The sequence below is a fragment of the Rosa rugosa genome, chromosome 7 (genome assembly GCF_958449725.1).
Source record: "Rosa rugosa chromosome 7, drRosRugo1.1, whole genome shotgun sequence".
Taxonomy (NCBI): Eukaryota; Viridiplantae; Streptophyta; class Magnoliopsida; order Rosales; family Rosaceae; genus Rosa; species Rosa rugosa.
The window spans coordinates 20673720-20697990 of record NC_084826.1 but is presented as its reverse complement, the minus strand read 5'-3'; the positions used below and the strand labels follow the sequence as shown (position 1 = coordinate 20697990).

Here is a 24271-nt window from a genome sequence, read left to right as displayed (position 1 = left end):
GTTTAACCAACTGTTCATCTACCTGCTCACATGTACGGCAGAGATTTTTTTTTGGTTTTTCCAATTTTTTCACACACAATATCTTTTTCTTTTTGTGCTGGGTTGTAATATTATTCTTTCCTAGTTTGTTTAGCAAACACTTTGTCTCAGCTTGACTAGCTAGGAATCCGTTTCGATCTGGGAAATAACAATCTATATAAAGAGGTCTTGGCCTCTGTATTCTTCACAATTTATTCTCAAAGCAATTTGTGTGTGAAACTTTGGTACTTAGCTAATTGAGATTAATCAAGACGTACGAGATTTTCAAACATGTCACAAGAAGGCAACAAGTGGACGATGGCTGGAGATAAGAAGAAAGAGCATTCGCATGAAGATCGTTCCTGTGAAGGCTGTTCGTGTCCACCAGCTCCAAAAAAGAACCAACCATCTTCGAGATATAATGACTCTTTTGGTGGGCAAAACTTGAAGACAAATTTCGACCAAGAAGATCGAAGGAGTAGTTAGAGGATATGGTACTAGGAAATAACAATTTGATTTGTTGTGCTTTGATCTTTTGATCACCTTATGTTTTCATGTTTCTCAAGATATCTTTTATGTAATGACTTATATGAGTATCAGAATTTATAATAGAAGAGCATTTAGTCAAGTTCAACAACGGATTTTTTCAACAGCCTTTTCCTAGTTAGTTGTTTGAACTATGAATTAGATTTACGTGTTTAGTGATTGACGAATTTACTATAATTTCTGTTAGAATGGATGAATTATGTTTTTTTTTTTTTTTTTGAAATAGTAACTGTTTTAATAATGCTGGTTTTAGTTTTGAGAAACTTACGTTACAATTTGCACTGGTCAATCATGCATAGGAGAGCGCAAAAGCTAAGAAAATAAGATTCAGAAGATTATTTCTTTCCCATTTTCTTTGGATCACTGGGGGATTTCTTTCCTATTTTCAGTTGCATGGAACACACTGATAAACCTTCTCTCCTTATCTTTCCTCACTTTACTGCTACATATACTGTCCTATATTTTTAGTCGTCTTGAAACTATACTCCCCGGCTCTTTCCGTATAGGACATAACCCTAAACAACAATAAAACAATTAGCCATCACATCCCAAAAAACCCAGAACACCGGTGAGAAAGGTGGTGCGTGTTTACGAATTGAATACCTGCAAAAATCCAATCAGTACGTAGGAGCTTACAGATTTATTGACTTACAGACACTTAAGACTAATCAATTTGTAGCAGATGGACTCTGTAATAGGACAGAATAATTGAAAACATCAATCAGTTAGAAACTCAGAAATTAAAGCTAACTAAAGTTTTGTTCAACTTGTACATACAGATCTATATGTAGCTGCTCAAAAAACAAAATGAAATACTGAATGAAATCCTTGTAATTCAGATTGATCTCTGGTTTGTAGTTCTGTGTTTTGACGAAGATTTAGCATGCAGCAAAAGCTCATAATCTTCCATGTATTCTAGTGCGAAGCCAGAATCACCTACTAGATCAAAACTTTGGAAGTACAAACTCTGCTATACCACCAGTATGTCTCAACCTTTTTGACATCAAGTTAGAAGTTAGTCCTTAGTCCTCATCATCCAAATCTTTACCAATACAATTTGAGCTTTGAATCTCATAATCATAACATCCACTAATGACTAATTGATTAGACATCTAGATATTTTTTTTTCCTTTTCTCTTAATCTCATAACCTCCGGACGCCTATTTAATTTCAGTTAGATCTCAGATGAATATGAAACCAGAGATGAGGGTGAGGAGGACAAATGCAAAAATAAACAAGAACGAATTAAATTTCTCCCTGAAAGAGAAGTCTGCCACAGGTAACATCCTTCTATTAATCTACGTACCACAAGTCCATTTCTATCAGACGTCCGATTCTGTTACCTCTGTATAGTAGCAAAGATCATTTGAAAACATCAATCAAATCGAAGCTAACTCAAATTTTATTGAACTCAAAGAAAAAAAATGAATTACTTGATGAGATCCTTGAAATTGAGATCGTTTTTTGGTTTAAGAGTGCAGTTATATGTTTTGACAATGATCTCTGCATGAAGCAAAAGCTTAAACTCTTCCTAGTATTTTGAAGCCAGAATCACTAGATCAAAACTTCGGAAATAAGAACTCTTCTAAACCGCCAATATGGCAATATCTCTCCACTTTTTGGCATCATGTTTGTACGAAGTGACAACTACATGTCACCATCTTGAGTAAGTCCTTAGTCATCAATCCTCATCCAAATCTTTATCCAATATAGTTTAATACTTGACACACCTGGGCATTGTACACCAATTTGAATTAACACCCGGTCAGTATAAGTTAATTCCCCTACCCAATATTGTAATATGACAACGACCATCCTTTTAAATCGGATGGCCATGGACATTGGAGTTTAAATGGTAGCAACAGCCACAACGAATTTGAGTTAGAGATTAAAACCAAAGAAGAAGGGGTAGAATTGGAAGTTCATGGGTAAATTTGGAGAGGGAGTTCCTGTTCTTATCTTCTCATAAAGACTCCGAAGCCAACAAACGGAGTCTTTCATAGTGAAAATGTATGTCCTATAGTGCAGACTTGTAACTAGCTAGTTTTGAGAAACTCATACTTGTCAATCATGCATAGTAGTGCGCTGAAGGCCTGAAGCTAGCAGTAGAACAGAACAAAGAGATTGAGAATTTTCTGATGTACGTATTGTATTCGTCGGGGACTACTGATGGGAGCAAGAGTGTTGTGCTAACACAGGAATCTTATAGCTGCAGTGGAGCTCTTTGTGCGTTTTGAGGCTTCACAATATGACTACACAAGTTTGGAAAATGTGTATTTAGCTATCGTCCCATTCTTTCACATATATGGGCTGTCGCTTTACGTGATAGGGTTGTTGTCTTTGGGGTCTAAAATTGTTGTGATGAAGAAATTTGATGTTGACCGTGTTGTTAAGTCCATTGATAGGTATAAAGTCTTGTTCCACCAATATTAGCAGCATTGACAAAAAAGGTAGCCAAGGATGTGACGGCAGCACATGGTCTTCGGAGTTTAAAGCAGGTTGCTTCTGGAGCAGCTCCTTTGAGCATGAAAATCATAGAGGACTTTGTTCGGGCCCTTCCCCATGTTGATTATATTCAGGGATATGGCTTGACTGAGACCACTGCAGTAGGAACTCGCGGTTTGATTACTGAAAGGGTTGAGAACTATTCTTCAATAGGACTTTTAGCTCCAAATATGCAAGCTAAAGTAGTAGACTGGAAAACTGGAACCCCTTTGCCTCCAAACGATTCTGGTGAGCTTTGGTTACGCGGGCCAGCGATCATGAAAGAGTACTTGAACAATGCAAAGGCAACCATGTCAACAATTGATGAAGATGGCTGGCTACATACTGGAGACATTGTGTTTTTTAATAAAGATGGGTACATATATATACATGATAGGTTGAAAGAGATTATCAAATACAAGGGCTTTCAGATTGCCCCGGCAGATTTAGAAGCGGTGCTGATTAACCATCCTGAGATAGTAGATATTGCAGTAACAGCAGCCATGGATGAAGAATGTGGAGAGGTGCCGGTGGCGTTTGTGGTTAGGAAAAATGGCAGTAAACTTTCCGGCAAAGCTGTAATGGAATACGTTGCTGGACATGTTGCTCCACACAAGAAGGTCAGGAAGGTGGTGTTTACAAGTTCAATACCCAAATCTGCAGCTGGAAAGATTCTCAGAAGGGAGCTTAGGAATTTATTGACTTCTAGACTCTAATGAAAGAAGATTAATCTATATTTCAGCAGACGGAGTCTAAATCTAGTCTAGGACATACTGATAGCATCAGAAACCAAGAAAGATCGTTCCTAATTCAAGTTTTATTACAAATATATATGCAGCAGCATATGTGTTGAACTCTTCGTAGTTGAGATTAGCTTCTGGTTTTTCAACTTTAGTTTAATAATTTGACATAACATTATTTTCATAGAGTATTGTTTAATGAACGCTCAGTAGCATTGATAAAACAGAGCTGTAAAGCTTAGCCATTTGGATCCTCCGGATGCATAAACTTTGGTTTACGAAGTACCATAGCTTACGCATTAATCATTTGGTTTAACCAACCGTTCATCTACCTGGTTACATGTACGGCAGAGATTTTTTTTTTTTTTTTTTTGGTTTTTCACAAACAATATGCTTTTCCTTTTTGCTGGGTTGTAATATTATTTTTTCCTAGTTTGTTTAGCAAACACTTTGTCTCAGCTTGACTAGCTAGGAATCCGTTTGGATCTGGGAATAAAATAATCTATATAAAGAGGTCTTGGCCTCTGTATTCTTCACAATTTAATCTCAAAGCACCTTGTGTGAAACTTTGGTACTTAGCTAATTGAGATTGATCAGGACATACGAGATTTTCAAATATGTCACAAGAAGGCAACAAGTGGACGATGACTGGAGATAAGAAGAAAGAGAATTTGCATGAAGATCGTTCCTGTGAAGGCCGTTCATGTCCACCAGCCCCAAAAAAGAACCAATCTTCTTCGAAATACAACGACTCTTTTGGGGGACAAAACTTGAACACAGATTTCGACCAAGCAGATCGAAGGAGTACTTAGAGGATATGGTACTAGGAAATAATAATTTGATTTGTTGCGCTTTGATCTTTTGATCACTTTATGTTTACATGTTTCTCTAGCTATCTTTTATGTAATCAAGTTCAACAACGGATTTTTCAACAAGCCTTACTCAGAAGTCTTTATAGTACTGTATGAACAACGAATTAAATATGTGTTTAGTGATTGAAGAATTTACTATATCTTAACAAACAAATTTTATGTTAGAATACGTGAGTTAGTTTTAACAATGCTGGTTTTAGTTTTGAGAAACTTACGTTACAGTTTGCACTTGTCAGTCATGCATAGAAGAGCACAAAAGCTAAGAAAAGAAGATTCAGACGATTATTTCTTTCCCATTTTCTTTGGACCATTGGGGAATTTCTTTCCTATTTTCAGTTTTATGGAACACACTAAAAACCTTTTCTCCTTATCTTTCCTCACTCTACTGCTACACATACTGTCCTATATTTTTAGTTGTCTCGAAACTAGAATACTAGATTCTACCAGAAGCTCCCCAGCTCTTTCTATATAGGTCATACCGTTGAACAATAATTAGCCATCATATCCCAAAAAACCCATAACACAGGTGAGGAAGGTGGTGCGTGTTTAGGAATTGAATACCTGCGAAAATCCAATCAGTACGTAGGAGCTTGCAGATTTATTGACTTACAGACTCTTGTGACTAATCAATTTGTAGCAGATGGACTCTGTAATAGGACAGAATAATTGAAAACATCAATAAGTTAGAAATCAAAGCTAACTAAAGTTTTGTCCAACTTGTACAGATCTATATGTAGCTGCTCAAAAAACAAAATGAAATACTGAATGAAATCCTTGTAATTGAGATTGATCTCTGGTTTGTAGTTCTATGTTTTGACGAAGATTTAGCATGCAGCAAAAGCTCATAATCTTCCATGTATTCTAGTGCGTATCCAGAATCACCTACTATATCAAAACTTCGGAAGTACAAACTCTGCTACACCACCAGTATGTCTCAACCTCCTTGACATCAAGTTTGCAACAGCTACATGTCGCCATCTTGAGTTAGAAGTTAGTCCTTAGTCCTCAATCTTCATCCAAATCTTTACCAATACAATTTGAGCTTTGAATCTCATAATCACAACATCCACTAATGACTAATTAATTGATTAGACACCTAGATTTTTTTTTTCTTTTCTCTTGATCTCATAACCTCCGGACGCCAATTCTCTGTTAGATCTCAGATGAATATGAAACCCGAGAAGAGGGTGAGGAGGACGAATGCAAAAAATAAACAAGAGCGAACTGAATTTCCCCCCTGAAAGAGTAGTCTGCCACAGGTTACAGGTAACATCCTTCTATTAATCTACGTACCACAGGTCCATTTCTATCTGTCACGCCCCGAATTTTGAATAATAAATTCAAATCCGAAACATGAATAATTACAATTACAAAATCCAAATCTCGAAACTTCGAGTTCATTATTACAATTCACTCTCACAAGCAATATTGTAAAGCTCAAATGAGCATAACACACCTCACAACGTACAATTGCTGTAAAACTCTAACAATTGCTCTAACCGCACGATCACCGTCCTGGTTCTCCTGTCCTGTAGGATTACCCGCTACACAATTTGAATAGTGTACCGGGAGTTGCAACAACACAAAACCCGGTAAGCTTTTTACAGCCAGTATGAGTAAACAAGAAGAACTGTTGATTTAATAAAATACATTTCCTTTAACTCAAGTATAGAAATGTAGAAACATCACAATTACAATGATCACCACAAAACCACTTCACTTTCTCACTCTCATATATATATAAATATATATATATATATATAAATATTATACACTTATGAGTCACTCCCCGTTACCCTCATAAGGTCACTCAACATTTGGCAGACAGACTAGAGCTCTAACTGATCGTTTCCACCTACCCGGCGCGAGGGCGTGGTTCACGATTTAATGCTATTAGTTTCCACCTACCCGGTACAAGGGCGTGGTTCACTAATAGATGCCATGGTCACCCCCGTGACCTATTGATCTCCACAGATCAATATATCTCAACAAATCAACAATTTATTGTTTCTCAACAATAAATTTAATACCTCTCACAATATTGTTGCTTTTCAACAATAAACTCAACACAACCATAACAGTACATAATATCTCACAATTTCAACAATACATATTATTTCACATAAATAATATATATATAGATAGACATTCACACAGGAATGCCCATTAATACCAACTATAGTTCATATGATTGCAAAATAAAGCAATTAAATATATTGGGTTCGTAATATGAACCACGTGAGGTTTACTCACCTCTAATCCAGCTGCGTCTTCTTAACAGCTCCATTAACAATCTCACGAATCGTCCGCCAAATAAATCCATCGATCACCTAATCCAATAATGATCTTAACTTAGCCAACAACTCAAAAGCACACATATACGGAAACCCACGGTCGGATTCTAATTTTAATGATGATCCAACGGTCAGATCGAAATTATACGATGATCCAACGGTCGGATCTGAATTTAATGATGACCCAACGGTCGAATCCTCACGGATCGCCTTTAGGATCATCCTCCAAAATTATCACGAAGACTCAGATCTTCTTGAATCACTCTAACAAACATCTCCATAAAATTATATGAAAATCCGACGGTCAGATTCTCACGAATCGCCTTCCGAATCACTATTTCTCAATTATACGAAGATCCAACGGTCGGATCTTCGCCCGTGACCTCACAAAGTCACCGGGACAGTCATACGATCAACATATCCAAAATTGAAGCAAAACCGATGGTCAGATCTTCACAGATCGTAAACCGAAGATAAACGTAAAAACGTTAAATAGTAACGTCAAAACGTAAATCCACTATTTATCAACTTTTTCTAACATGACCATGTTATATATCAAAACGCTCGTATGGATGCATAGATCATCGCCTAGATAATGAAAACTCGAAATATGGTCTGATGCGCCGCCACAAGCGGTGGTCAGTGGGCGGTCAACGCGGCGGTCAACGCCGGTCAACCACCTCAGATGGCAAAGTGACCAACTACAAACTGGTTCAAAATGAAAGGGTGGTCGACTTTCATACCTGGAGCTAAGTCTGGTTTGGCCTAGATCGTCCTAGATCAAGCGTTGAAGTTGGATTAATCTCGTGCGTCTGATCAGATTTCAGATTAAATCAGGGACGTCGAAAAAGTCAAACCATGATCTAGCGTTCTATACACAAAATCGTGATGAAAGGCTTACATGGGGATGATCAGCATGAAGAGGAGATCACGAAAATGGGAACGATCGGCCATGCAACGCCGGAAAAGTGGTTTTCCGGTCGGGTCGGGTTCTAGCTTCGGGGGGGCTTCGATCCACTTCTGGGGGCAGCGGCGGAGCAAGATGACACCACCAGGCGACTGGGCGTGCGGCGGCGAGTTCGGGAGGCGCCGGGTCCTGAGCTGGAGGTGGCCGGAGGGTGGTGAAAAAGCCGGGTCGGGTCGAGCTCGACCCGCCGGGTCTGAGGGTTTTCGATCGAGAGAGAGAGAGAGTCCGGGGGACTATTCCGCAAAAACAGAAAAGTTTCGTCCTTAATGAATAAATCAGAAATTTTTCCTATTTATAGAAAATTCCCAATTTTCAAATATTCATAACTTAATCATACGAACTCCGAATAATGCGTTCCACATGTCCACGAACTCGTATCGACGAGCTCTACAACTTTCATGAAGGAAGTTTTCCCAAATTTTGAACGTATAAAAAGTCAACTTTGTTGACCCCCTAAAAACGTTCGTTTTCGAAAATAAAATCGTTCGAACTAATTCCACAACTTCTCCAAGCTTCGTACTCGCTCCTACTATCGTGAAATCATTTCTAAAAATCCACGGAATTTAATTTGGATTTTTTTTTTCCGGGGTATTACACTATCAGACCGATTCTGTTACCTCTGTATAGTAGCATAGATCATTTGAAAATATCAATCAAATCCAAGCTAACTCAAACTTTGTTGAACTCAAAGAACAAAATGAATTACTGGATGAGATCCTTGTAATTGAGATCGTTTTTCGGTTTAAGAGTGTAGTCCTTTGATAATGAGCTCTGCATGAAGCAAAAGCTCAAAATTTTCCTAGTATTGTGAAGCCAGAATCACTAGATCAAAACTTTGGAAATAAAAACTCTTCTAAACCGCCAATATCTCTCAAGTTTCTGGCATCATGTTTGTATCAAGTAACAACTACATGTCACCATCTTGAGTAAGTCCTTAGTCCTGAATCCTCATCCAAATCTTTATCCAATACAGTTTGAGCTTGAATCTCATATTGATCCACCCTAGTTAAACATCAATATATCAAATAATTAAATACCTATCTTGGCTTGGGGGACCGAGATTAAAAACATTCATCTTGATTTAGTCAGGAAACCTTTGATATTACATCCACCGAACATTTTTTTATTAAACGAATTAAAAACGACATTAAAAATAAGCATTTCTCAGTTTAAACTGCATCATTAATGTCAGTCGAACAAGTTTGGATCCTCCGTGTATATTAAAGGTTGCGCTATTTCCTTTAATTATACCCGACGACTTCATACGCATAGAACATATGATCAATCACAAAATATCTAATTAATGACATGGAGCATGTCCAAAGTCCCCCAAACTATCCTCTATCCATATTCATGCACGTTTGGGTTCATATCCTTTGAGTGAGTGTAACTGTGTTGAACTCTTTCTAGTTGAGATCAGCATATGACTTTTCTACTTTAGTTTAATTTATGATGTCAACAAATTATTTGACATAACAGATCGAGCTGATTAATTATGTTCATAGACTATTGTTTAATGAACGCTCACTTGAACTGAACCAGAGCTGTAAATAGCTCTATAGTTCGGAACTTCAGATCTCCAGATGAAGAAACTTAAGGAAACAAAGTACATATAGCTTAACCACATTCGTGTGCCTGCTCACGTATATTTGAGATTTTTTTTTTTCCAATTTTTTTCCACAAACAAAATACTTTTCCTTTTTGTGCTTGGGTTGTAACATTATTCTTTCCTGGTTTGTTTAGGAATCCATTCGGATCTGGGAAAGAAATTTCTCTTTATATAGATGTCTTGGCCTCTGTATTCTTCATAATTTATTCTCAGCTTTACTAGCTAGGAATCCGTTTGGATCATATCTGGGAAAGAATTATGAGGTCTTGGCCTCTGTATTCTTCATAATTTAGCAACATGGTGCTTCCCCCTATGACTATGTGAATGAGCTGTACGAAGTTGAGAAGTACTACAGAAAAATGTATTCTTTTTCCGTTGATCCAGTCCCCTCAATTGTCTAGCCGCTGCATGATTTTTCTAAAGATGCGGAGATTTTGAAGCCCCATTTAACAAGAAGGTGACTTGATGCATTTGTACGAATCGTGTCAAGTAAGGGAAGTATTAAAACCTTGATTATCGTACCTCGGAGATTAGGTGTTGGACCTAACCGAGGTAATTGACGCTAGGACAACTCAAATGCATATAATAAAATAAAAATAAAAATAAAATAAAGTAAAATAATATTCACAAGGCACCAAGCCTCAGCTTAGCTCACACTAAGCCTAATCAAAGCCACTAACTTGTAGCCCAAATGAGTTATGCACAATGGAATGTAGAATTTTGTTCGGGAGTTTTGAATTGAGAATTAACTAAATTAAATGCAAACTAAAATAAAAGCAAACAATTAATTATCAAGCAAGAAATTAAAATTGGATTTTCAAATTGATGGAAACATGGGAGTGTCAGGAGATTCACACTAACTATCTTGTAAACATCGATGCCAATTTCACAAATGCATGCATTTCCTATATGTGTCGAGTCCCGTATCTAGTACCGGTTAAGGCTACTAAACCAATTATCCTTTCGGTGTATTGATTATGCCGGTTAAGGCCACAATCAACTCTCTAATTTGGGCATTACACCGGTTAAGGCCGCAATATCCAAAATTAGAGGCCTAGAGAGCAAGATAATAGAGACCCAAGCAAGCTTAGCTACAATTAAGCTAGCTAATGGCCACCACACTTAAATCCTAGATGCCACAAGACTAATTAGTTGTCAATTTATCAATCTATTCATCACAATTGCCCACAACATAATTTCAAAGGTTGACTAAGCCTAGAAACATGCTTGTAAGGACCAATAAATTCGGATTTAAAGCATACACAATGGAAATTACATTTATTAAAAGTAAAGCATCAATATTTATACAAGATGAGTTAGGGCTTCACAACCCTAACTCCCAAAATTGAACTACTCTCAACCCATTATCAAATACATCATCAAATACATAAGAAATTAAGAGAAATGATAGAGGAGAGAGGGAACACAAACTAGGCTCACAATTTGCTATAGGCAAACATGAACCCAACTTGAAATTAAGCCCCCACTTTTTACCAAAGCCAAAATTCCTTTGTGGTGATGAAGCCTTGATGATGTGAAGTGAAAGCCCTTAATTGCTCCTTCAAATTTGAGAGAAAATGATAAGAGATTTAAAAATGGAGGAGAGAGAGCAAGAACGTCAATGGCATCAATGGCATGAACGCGTTATGACACAGCAAGAACGTCAGCGTGGGTCACATTCGCTCCAAGATGTTGGTCAATTTGGGCTTGCAAGTTGCGGACCTGGTCTAACCCATTGCGAATCTGGGCCAACCCGAGTTCAATAGCAGGCGGGTTTTCAAGATCTTCAACGTCGTCCACGCCAGCAGCCATCATGTTCGCCGCTGCAAGTGTCACACCCCCAAACTTGAGACCAATATTGTACTGAAATATGGTACCCGAATTTGGGATGTGAGCCAAACTAAATAAAACTTCCTTTTTGAAAGAAAGTAAAAGACTATATATAGATATACCTGAATTGTACTTTTATTAGAAAACGAAATTGTCAAAATATTTACGTAACCAAAGTTAAGCAAAATTCAAATCAGTACAGGTATTCACTTGAAATATATAGTAGTAGAAAAATATTCTTTTATCTAGTAGGTTCTTCCCTTTTTCCCCATGCATCTACTCGTTACCTGAAAACATGAAGGTGTAGCATCATGAGTAACACAGACCCAGTAAGTACATCTTACATTCTTATATTAATGTGTCTTATAAGAAATCAAAACTGAACAACCAAGTAAAAATGTACCGAGAACCATTTATATGTTCACACCAAATCTTAAGTATGTATTTGTATACACACAACAGACACATATATCAATATTTGTAAAACTCATAATAATATCACATAGTCACATCTCTTTTATCGAATCAACAAATACTGCAGCAATAATAGGTGCAAATAACCTCAAAACAATGCATGCTCGATTCTCTTTTCACTTAACACCATAACATATTAACAATATATCACAGATAGATATTTGATCAAAACAATATAAGTACACTTTTCATTTTAGTGAATTCTCGGATTAACTGGTAACAAATTATAAATCCACGTGTTAGGGTCCATAATACCAAAACACGGGAAACCACATGCTAGGGTCCATAATACCAAAGCATGGGTAAGCCGCAGCATACCAGGGTCCAACGTACTATACCCAAGTATGTATACTCAAAGTAAGCAACCTTCCTAAGAGTATAATAGTGCACTATCTGAAGGGACTAGGGCCCAGGCTTAACGTCTCATAACACCAAAACACATTTACCAGTAATTCACTTAAGCACGGGGTTGTAGATAACACCCGGCTTCACAATTGTACTTCTCAGACATAATCAAATTCACAAAATACAATCTTTATAAATTATAGATCATAATATATGTATATGTACACACACATATAGAGACATACATATATTCAGGAATAACCTCATATGAAAACATATGTAGCATAATTATATAACACAAATAAGTAAATTCACTAGCAAACAACATAATTAAAAATAAGCTAATTAAAAATAAGCTTATACATAACTGAAATCAAGTAAAATATGTAATAATAAAGTACAAGCATATAAACAAGCTTACATAAGTAAATATAACTGAAATTGTGTGGACAAATCAATATATATATATATATATATATAATTTAACTTGAAAGTAATTGCGGAATAAAATAAATGTACTGCAAATTAAACTTGAAAGTAAATGTGCAATAAAATAAAGGTACTGCAAATTAAACTTGAAAGTAAATGTGCAATAAAATAAAGGTACTGCAAATTAAACTTGAAAATAAATGTGCAATAAAATAAAGGTACTGTAAATTAGAAGTAGTAAAAGAATATTAGTTAGTAGTCAAAGAGTTAGTAGTCCTCTTTTCATAGTATTAGAAATCTTAGTCCGAAGTGTCCATTCGTCAATCAAGATAATAGTACCAAGTACTGTCAACTTTCTGTTTTTATAACTTGTTCAATTCATGTCCGAAATAGTCAAGTGAAGACACCAAGTCATAGGATTTTTCATAAGGAATTCAATGGAATAAGTCATGTAGTCCAGATCAGAGTGATATAGTCCATAAATGGTAAAAGAACCATAACAGTGCTGAAACCGATATTTTTGAAACTGACCTTTGATGTTTAAATCTTTACGTACTGTGTATTTTACCATTACTTCTCAAACTTTCCAGAATAAAAGTAGAGGTCCTAAGCTTCAAATTGATATAAAGTTTGTAGAAAATGGATAAGAAATGAGGGAGATATGAATTTTTGAAGTTGTAATGGCGGTATGAGATTTCCAGCGAGTTTAAAAGTTGAAAACTTTGATTAGCCATAACTTCTTCATTTCTTAACCTTTTTTAGTGATTCAAAAGCCTAAACTGAAGGATTTTTCATGAAGAAACTGAAAATATAATTATTTTTGACAAGATTAACTTTTATCAAACACGAAAATATATGACTGCAGCAAAACAGATTCTTTTCCATTTTATCATCGGTTATGCACTTTGATAAATCTTAAAGGCAAAAGAATATAAAAATGTAATCATGTACTTACTTAAGAAACTCAGAAGTGAAGTGAAGATTTTGGTCTTGGATCCAAGCTTGGACTTCTTTGAGAAAAACAAAGGGAGTTTCTTGAAAGAAAAGGATGAAGGATTTGTGAGGTGAGTTTTCTCTACAACTAAGACTTCCAAATCAGTTTTGCACTTGATCTTAAGGCTTGAAGGAAAAATGATTCAGCTTCATGTTTATAAAGACTAGAAAGATGCATTAAAAATTAATTTTTAGCATCTTACTTGTAAGTCAAAAGTGAGTTGAAAGTCTACAAAGCATTTACAAGGAAATTTCCAAGAAATTTCCAAGAAATGTTATGGTTGTTAGAAAGAAAAATCAGATTAGTTCTTCTAGATGTATTGGCATTTGAATCATGTATACATATATACACATAGATATACACATAGATACACATTTTCTCAAACTAATACGAAGATTGATATGTCATTTCGTAATATTCAAAATATGTGTTAGCAATAACTAGTACTAAAATGACATGCATCACAAAAATAATATAGGTAATAGTATTGGGCTCAATAACAAATATCGAGTATACACAAGAAATATGAACTAAGGTATTTTAGTAAGTTCCTAGAACTCTATTATAACTTGTAAGTATAGCATGTGGTATCATCGGTTTCTAATCGAGAAAATAAATGCTTAGAAGATACTTGGATTATTTCTAAGTTTAAGGTATCTTAGAGTGCTCTACAGTGATACTAAGTTTCGGGTTATTACAGCAAGGATGTCGGCGGCTACAGCAAGCAGATCGATCGCCAAAATTTCCACCCCGCCGAAGACATCTTGACCTGGGTTTCCGTTTCCGACATCTTGACCTGGGTTTCCATTTCCGACATCTTGACCTGGGTTTCCATTTCCGGCTTCTTGACCTGGGTTTCCGTTTCCGGCCAGAAGATTTTCGTTTCCGTTCACCAGATTTCCTTTTCCGACATCTTGACCTGGGTTTCCGTTTCCGGCCACATTCCCGTTTCCGTTTACCAGATTTCCGTTTCCGGCCACATTCCCGTTTCCATTCACCACATTCTCGTTTCCGACCACATTCCTGTTTCGGTTCAACACATTCCCCTATCCGACCAAATTCCCGTTTTCCGTTCAACAGATTTCCATATCTGACCAAATTCCCGTTTTCCATTGTTTAATTTTTGTCAAAAAACAAAATTCTAATCTCTGAGCGCTCATGTAAAACCATTTTAACATACTAGGAATTTTAGGGAAAATCGTCCAAACAGTGTTTGAACTTTTCCAGACTATTAATTTTCATACCTATGTTTTAAAAAAACATCAAAATGGTACCTGATGATTTAAGCCCGACCCAATTTCCGTACCTAACAACAATAAAATCGTTAACCCCGTTAACTTTGGAGGGGTATATTCGTCATTTCAGTATTCATCCTCCTATCTCTCTGCAACTTCACGCTTTGTTCTCTCTTCTGGTTTCCTTCTCCACACCACCCTCGCATTTGGACCAAATTCTTATCCTGCAGTCTCCCCATCCTCAAAATCTCAGCCATGAATTCTCTCAAGCCACCTTGTATCATTAAACATTGCTAATGTTTCTCCAAATATCCTGTTCTGAGAATAACAATTGATTATTGTTGTCCACGAGATCAAATCCCTGATGGGCATTTGATGAAACAACAAATCTGCAGACTCCACATTACCAAGTCTCACATAGCCGTCGATCATAGTATTCCAAGTAACTGTACACCTTTCTATCATCTCATCAAACAATGTCCTCGCCAAAATCATATTCCCTTCACGGCTACACGAGTATGAGAAGAAACCATTGTAGTCCACACAAAACCATCTCTCTCAGGCATTTGATCGAACACCTTCTGGGCTTCACCAATTCGTCCCAGCTTCGTATACAAATCAATCAAAGCAATCTGAACAAACACTTGTGAACCAAACCCACTGAAATGGACGAAAATCCCAAATCAGATCAACCAAGAAAAGTGAACTGATGATGCCCATTTCACAAAGTAGGGTTCTTGGACTACTTGGATTTTCTGCCTGGAATTGACGGGCTTGAGGGAGACGAAGGCGTGCCTATGGATTTGAATATTGCTTCGGCGTCGGAGGAGGAGGAGTCGGCGGCGACAGTGGCGATTCTGGCGGCAGAGTCGAAGCGGCTCTCGAGGCGGACGTTATCCTCAATTTTCTACTGGGCGCGGCGGGCCGTGTTGAATTTCTCGGCGCTGGCATTGTTCCACCGCGCGAATCAAACCTCCGTGGGCGGGCGCATCTGGAGAGGGTTGTGGCTGGGTTTGGGTTCACCGGTGGTGCAAGGCACGAAGTCGAGAGAGAGAGAGAGAGCGCGCTTTGTCCTTGGTTCAATGCAGCAGCAATTCGAAGAAGAAGAAAGAAAGACATGGCAATTGCAAATCGCGAATTAGACGACTGCACAGTTCGAGCCATGGCCAGCTCTCTTTTTTTTTTGTCGAAATACATGAACTACCAGATTTACCCCTCTAAAATTAACGGAGTTAACGATTTTACTGTTGTTAGGTACGGAAGTTGGGTCGGGCTTAAATCGTCAAGTACCATTTGATGTTTTTTAAAACATAGGTATGCAAATTAATAGTTTGGAAAAGTTCAGACACTGTTTGGACGATTTTCCCGGAATTTTAACGTCCAATTACGTAATTCCATTTATTATGATTGGTAATATTCTCAATTATTTTTATTAAACAATAATTCAAATACATTCTAAATAAACTCCAATATTTCGTCCAAAAATACTTACAATTTTCATATAAACTAAAGAAAAATCACAAATAAAAAAAATAAAGTATAAATTTACAAAAGGAAAACTAGTAAATTTAAAGAGTTCATGAGAGCACACGAGCATATCTCGAAGGACAATACGAGCAAATCCTGGGAGGACAACAGTACAACGAGCGACAGTCGTTTCACCAAAACAAAAATAATAGACCAAAAATGATTAGTCTGAGTTATAAATAATAAATTAATAACAAAAAATCAGAGTAATCGAATCAAGAAATAAATTGCCCAAGATAAAATAAAAATACAAGCAACAGAATTATCAATCCGGATGAAAAGATTCCCATCCCATACCCCTTAAAGACAAGGCCACCTCCTATTTTGTAGTTGATAACCGCAATAGGCATCAAATGAAAGCAAACATAAAAATAAGGGTTCGGATCCTGGGACACTTTATTTTACACATATTTTTACACTTCTTTTTAGCCATTAGATTTAAGTACTTTCAATGGTCTTGATTCATTATAAACATGATGTGGTAAATGACATGGAAATAATTATATAAGGATTAAATACTTGTTACTCCTCAAACTTTTGCCTGAAAAACAGTTTAGTCCCTCGCCTTCTAAATTAAACTGGATAGTCCTTATTCTCTCTAATTCTCACACAACAGGTCCAAAACAGGCCTAAAATGACTATTATACCCTCACTTCATCTTTTTTTCAATTTTTCTCTCTTTTTTATTTATATATTTTATTTTTTCTACTTCTCTCTCTCAGCTCTTTCTCTCTATCCTCCTAAAACGAAACCCCTAAAACTCTCCTCCTCCCCCCCCCCCCCCAAAAATCCGGTACGTCCCTGTCATCCAGTCTACTACCTCCAAAGCCCCTCCCACGAGCTTGAAGGAATTCCAGAGCTTTTTTTCACGGCTAGTTTTTCACCGCCGCTCAGAGCGACCTCCGCAACCTGAATGCCGTCGCCGGCCAAATCAAATCCGAGAGGAACGCCGACGTGCGCGAGGTCTACGACAGGTCGTTGAAGCTGGACGACGAGCTCCGCGACCTGGACGCCATGAATGCCGAGTTGACTCTGGTCCGGAACGACATCGAGGACTTGAGCACGTCGCGGATGGAGCTCGTGACCGAGTTGAAGACGATCCAAGGAGTGATTGAGAGGGCTCGCTCCGACGAGTCGAAGCAAATCGAAGCCATTAGAGACGAAATTGAGACTTTGAAGCTGGAGATTGAGAAAGGAAGGTAAAAAATCGAATCCTTTTTCGAATTTGTGAGAGAATTATGAAATTGCTGAGATTTTGTGGGATCTAAAATTCCAGAGTGTGAATGTCGTCACCGGATCCAATAACAACACACAAGGCTGTGACCTTCATCCCGACGAAGGTGGTGATCCGTACCGGATATTTTGGGGGGGGGGGGAGGAGAGTTTTAGGGGTTTCGTTTTAGGAGGATAGAGAGAAAGAGCTGAGAGAGAGAAGTAGAAAAAATAAAATAAATAAATAAAAAGAGAGAAAAATTGAAAAAAAGATTAAGTGAGGGTATAATAGTCATTTTAGGCCTGTTTTGGACATGTTGTGTGAGAATTAGAGAGAATAAGGACTATCCAGTTTAATTTAGAAGGCGAGGGACTAAACTGTTTTTCAGGCAAAAGTTTGAGGAGTAACAAGTATTTAATCCATTATATAAAAAATTTTCACAGATAAAATAGATAAACTCCAATTAAACTAATTTTATAAGGAAAATCAAAACCAAAAAATAGAGGATGAACATCTTTCTTCTTCTTTTGGAAAATATGAGAGATTGAGAGACCTTGCTGCTCTTCTTTTAGCACCATCTCACCTTTTCCTGGAGTTGAACAATCAACTTTTTTATTTTTTGAATGATACCTTATTGATTTCATTTCATTTAGGTTTCACACGATTTGCTACAAAAAGTGTTCTCACCCAAATCATTTTGTCTTACTGCAGTTTGTGTTGTAAAAATCCATCCTCCCATAATCCCCTTCTTTTATTCCATCAAGTTAGTATTAGTAATTGTACTACAAGTTTTTAGATCTCTCTTCTTCTCGGGTCTTCAATTGCTTGCATACTACCCCTCTTCTTTCTTTTAGGCCAAAATCACAACCTATCATTCGATCTAGATCTAGATGAAGAAGATTGAGTGGTTTTCTATTTCTCAATCTACACAATCTTACTGGGTTCTGCGATCGAAATATATTTAACAATTACATAATTATTGTTACTGCAATTAACTTGGAGAATATACAGTCGGAGACTTGGAGGGAGAGAGAGGCCATGCCTCTTTTTCTTTTTGCGTGAAGAAGAAGATGACATTCATCTTCTAATTTCATTTGATTTTATGTATAAAATCATTTTAATTTTTGTTTTTTGTTTTTTCTTTTAAGAAAATATAATTGTTTCCACATCATTTGCCACATTATACTTGAAAATAATCAAGACTATTCAAAGCATTTAAATCTAATGGCTAAAGAGAAGTGTAAAAATATGTGTAAAATAAAGTGTCCCAGAAACCGGACTCTAAAAATAATAATAACAATAATAATATCAGAGTTCATAACATAGATCAACCAGAGAATAGGTAAAATCTATATCAAGTTTGACTACAGCACCAATATCCTACAGCACGGAACAAAAATCCACAGGAGAATGTGTCCACATCTTGAACAATACAATTTTTCATCATTGACAGAATTTTTGTTTTTCTTTAAAACTTATTCGTGATATATAATAATTGTAATAAAACCATGGCATCCAGTTTAGTATCCAGAAATACTATAATTGTAGTATATGCAAATATCCAATTTAGTAATGATTTTTCCAGTGAAAACTTATAAAGCAACATGCAAAATGCAGAGAAAGGAAAGGAAAAAGGGGGAAAAGGGGAAAAAGAGGGAAATAGAAATAGATTATCTCAACTATCACTGTAGAGAAAAAAAGAGAAATCAGGGGAAGAAAAAAAAGATAAGGAAGAAAAAAGAGAAATTAATATTATATCAGTAACAGTAACTTTACCCAACCATTGGATTACAAAGAGAAATCTAATTGGATCAAAAAGAAGAATATAAGACCTCAGGTCAAGACATCAAATAAAGGAGTAGAAATCTTTGTGAAAAAGTATAATTTACAAAGCTTTGGCAGTAACACTGCATCACCAATGTCACTATAGCAAATCTTACCCTCATAAAGAATGGGGAAAATTTTGCAAACAGTACACCAAGTAAAGGCCACTAATAATTTTCATACATAAAGTTCTAAACCGAGCATTTTGGTACACGAACTCTCGGGCCCGACCCACTATGTAGACACGACGTCAATGACGCCGTTAATTCTAATGTCATTATTAATTTGTCAAAGGGTAATTTAGAACTCTCACACACTAGCTCATTTTTTTGGTTTAAAAAAAAAAAAAAAAAAGCAAAACGTATCTCCTCTCTCTCTGTCTCCCTCTCCCCCTCCCTCCCTCCACATACCCAAACCCAAAAACATCGACCCCGACCACCGCATCTCCTCCACCTTCCAAATCCATACCCACCAATGTCGCCGATGTAAAACCACCCGCCTCGCATAACGATTTCTCCAACATCCGGCCTGTTTCGTTTCACGCTCAAACTCGAATCCGGATCCACCACATCCACATCCACCTCCGTCAACCCAACAGTCCTCACTTCTTCCCTCGCCTTCTCCGTCACCGGAAACTTATTCCACTCCGACTTCCAGGTCCGGGTCGGGTTGTATGCCAGGTTTTACATCACGTTTGACCAGCATATTCTCTCCTCTTCTTCTTCGAGCAAAGCTTCAGTGCTCTCTTCCCACACTCTCATCACAACCTCTTAGGATTTTCTAGCAAATTGAGATGTAGAGAGATAAAGAATCGCAGAGATGAAGGTGAGGAGAGAGAAATTGGGTCTGAGAAGATGGGTCTGCGTGTGATTGATTCGTTTTGATGATGAAGAAGAAAAATTCAACAGAGGTGGTAATGTGATTGTTGTTGTTGAACACCGGGATTGGGATTATGGTGATGGTTGTTGATTCAACAGAGGTGGAAAGCTGTGGATTGATGGTAATGGTTGGAATTGCAGAGGTGATCGGGATTGGGAAGAGAGATGGGTGCCCATAGTGAGAGAGAGAGAGAGAGAGAGAGAGAGAGAGAGAGAGAGAGAGAGAGAGAGAGAGAGAGAGAGAGAGAGAGAGAGAGAGAGAGAGAGAGAGAGAGAGAGAGAGAGAGAGAACACTAGGTGCCCAGAGAGAGAAAGCTGGGTGCTCAGAGTAAAAATCTGAAAAGACCATATTACCTCTCAAATTAACGGCGTCATTGACGTCGTGTATTGATAGTAGGTCAAGTTTTAGATTTCGTGTACCGAAATGATCGGTTTGGAACATTATGTATAAAAATTATTAGTGGCATTTACTTGATGTACTGTTTGCAATATTTTCCCTAAAGAATGATACATTTCTTGCACTTCAGCAAGAAGCAAAACCCCCATTTATATTGGCATTCTTCATCAATTCCAAGATCCATGAAAACAAGAGCTAAACCATCAAACTAGAGTTGCAACAGCCAACAAGGATAGAAATGTATACAACAAGAAAAATTGCATAATGCACGGACCTTTTCTACCACCATTTTCCGTCAAAAGATGACACCAACTTGGCAACAGTTCAAATGCATTTAATATTTCTACAGGCTATATAACATCCTCTGCATAAGTTTCTATATATATGGACAAAATATAAAGAATATTGAAAAAAATAAAAAATAAAACTTATGGTTGGAACACAGATCATTTATTGTAATTTTAAACAGAAGGACCAAAATGACAAAATTCAGAAGACCAGTCTTGAAATCAAACTAAGACATGGAAAAGAAACGCAACACCTAAAGTATTAGTTTAGACATCATATAGGTCCTCATACAACAATGAATTTTGGGCATGCTGTGTCAATTGGGACTTGAAGACAGCCAAAAAAGTCATTTGTTTGTTTCATGACATTGGCAGCTTGCTCAATCAAAATAATTTTTTTTTAACAAAACGGGAATTAAAAAAAAAAGTAGTTACAACATAGCAAGGTTCTAGGGCTACAAATTTAAAAATATAAACTAAAAAAAAAATTGAAAATGGGTCATTTTTTGAAAGAAATGTGGATTTCATTAACGTATGCCAAGATGACCATTACATATCCTTCTGCTGCCTTCGACTAGACAGATCAAGAAGTTGTAGTAAGAGAACTACTGTGATACATAGAAACAGACCACCTATATTCGAACTAATTGCTCACTTATTTAAAGTGAGCCTATAAACTATGGATAATAGTAAGACATAGTAAATAGGCCCCTACCACACCTATCTATATTTTTTCCTTGCCCTTCAAAGTAGGGCTAGGAGATTTTGTCGAACACAAAAGTTGTCCGATCCGTAGAGAGATTAGGCCTAATAGCACGTTAAAGTGGGCCCCACAGCTGCCCAAACTCTTAAAGATCCGAATGGATTTGTTAAGGAATAGCCCGAGCCCATCACCCTCTTCTTGCATCTTCCTTTTCTGGCCCACAGCAGCAGCCTTAAGCACGGGCCCAACAGTGTGCCCTAGCCCAATTGGGCCCAAACCCAATCTCACGAAGGCAGTAGCCTCTCTGCTACAGCCACCCCCATCTCCGTCGCAGGGAGTCACCCAGCCACCTGGACCACCGCTCAAGACCAACATAGCTTTTAAAGAACACCACCGTGCCATCGTCATCAGAATCACCGAGAACTAGGCTCGAGTATGAGCCAAAAAACAGTCCTGCCCTATTGATTTGGACACCCATATCCATCGGCAAGTCACCGGCAATTTTGACCACGTCTGCGCCCAAGCTCCATGCAACATCCATTTCAGATCTGTAACCTCTGCGACAAAAGTGGACCAAGGGGGCGATCCAAATGAACCAGGCACCTCATGATCAGTGCCATCAAAGGCCACGGCCACTGGATCAATGTGAAGAGATAGAAGAAGTTGATGAGAATGAACGATAGGTGGGGGACGAAGACGTCTTGAAGTTGAGGGGAGAATCGGACCCAAAGGCCTTGGAATTGGAAGCCGGCCGGAATCGGCTTTCTTATCGCCGACACAGGGAGGCGGCAGTAGTGGGAGCGCAAGAACGAGCGCAATAAGAGAGAGAAGGGTTTTCATCTCTTTACGGTTTTTTCATTTGATAGACAAAAAAAAAAAAAAAAAAAAAAATCTATTATCATTGAATTGTATTGAAAATGGGTCATCTATGTTGTTTACATGGATTAATTGCCTGCTCCAGGGGCCATGTTAAGAATGGAATATTCAAAACCAAAACATAGAGAAGCTGACCTTTTTTAATTTTTTTTTTATATTTAGATACAAGTACTCAACTTGGATTATTTAATTTGTAACCTAGAATTGCATACCTAAATTGCCAGAGTGCACATGATCTTGAATAAAATATAAAGCTACAACAAGAAATATACCAACAAAATGAAGGAAGAAGAAAAACTATTAATAAAAGCAACCGCATTTTACAAATACCATGCTCAATCTCTCACAACGACAAAAAGTATCACCGAGTACGAAACTGTGCAACAAAAAAATCATCTAAAACTGAGGTGGCTCTGGCAATACACTCCCTATCTTGCTTTACTACTTGAGATAAGACGCTTCATCTAAATGATTGCTCAGAGACAGTAGATACAAGAGCTGAATTTGATCTCCTTCATCAAAATTTTAAAAAATATATAAACACCAGTCAGCATCTAATCTAAGAAATGGCATAGGATTTACAGTCCATACCACATGGGAGGATTAGCAAGAACACTTTCAAAATCACAGCAATCATATTGTCGTGATATCCAAAGAGGGACTTATATAGCAGTGCATCAAAATCAATCTTTAGCATATGCCTATATGCCATAGATTGAAGCAATTATTTCATATAAGCTAGTACACATAGAGATTCGCAGAAAATTCAACTCCCATACTTAAGTCAGCCCAAGCTCATGACTTCAATTGTTTTTCACATTGAACAATTGGGTTGTATCTCGCATAGGTAAGAAAAATTCAAGGACCAAAGCAAAATCAGCATCAAGGGATACAAGATTTTTGAAGGAAAAAATTACACATTAATGCAAAGCAAATGGAATTTCTCATTTTCCATTTTTTCATCATAAGTTGCATACCAAATCCTGGAAAAAGCATGCATCCCAAATCTATATTCCGAGCTCTGGAGAAATGATACATTGACAAACAATTCCGTGTAATAGACACGGTGACTATTAAGCAGAAGAAACATCAAAATTCGTTATAGTCAAAATAATAAAAGAAAAAACATAAAAATAAAAAGCAAACAATTTCTCATACCTTCAGTCTTGAATTTCTCATCCACGTGTGGCATTTCTGTATGATTCGAATTAATAAACTGTTGGGAATGAGAACAAGAGAACAAAGAACTCAAACACAATAACTGGACTGAATGACTTGATTCTTTATTGAATAACAGTGGCTATTTTATAGCCTTACATGAATAAACAGAATAGCTAGAAAGCAGCCCACGCTTACAGAAACGTGGTAGATCATGCAACAAGAGAAAAAATCAAAACAGAAATCCCTCAAGAAAGTGTCAAAGCTGTGAACAACTTCCTAAAGACTAGGGACTTATTTAAACTGAAACTAAAACCCAATCAGCAATAATCCTAAAACTATTAGGAAACCAAATAACCCTTCATTCCTTCCCTTAAACTTACTGCAAATTGCAGTCAGTTTACATCAGGAACTTTTCCAATTCCCAGCAGCTCTCTTAACTTCAGAAAAGCATCGAGCTTCAGCGGTTTGGTCATCAAATCTGCCACCTGATCCTGACTTCCACAATGAACCAAAGCAATCGTACCTTCCTTAGTAAGATTTCTCAAGAAATGATACCTCACATCGATAT

General features: G+C 37.2%; 1 pseudogene; it reads left to right on the top strand.

The window, feature by feature from the left end:
• The first annotated feature begins 2702 nt into the window (after window positions 1-2702).
• Window positions 2703-3764, top strand: LOC133723020 (4-coumarate--CoA ligase-like 6; annotated as a pseudogene).
• Window positions 3765-24271: the final 20507 nt, after the last annotated feature.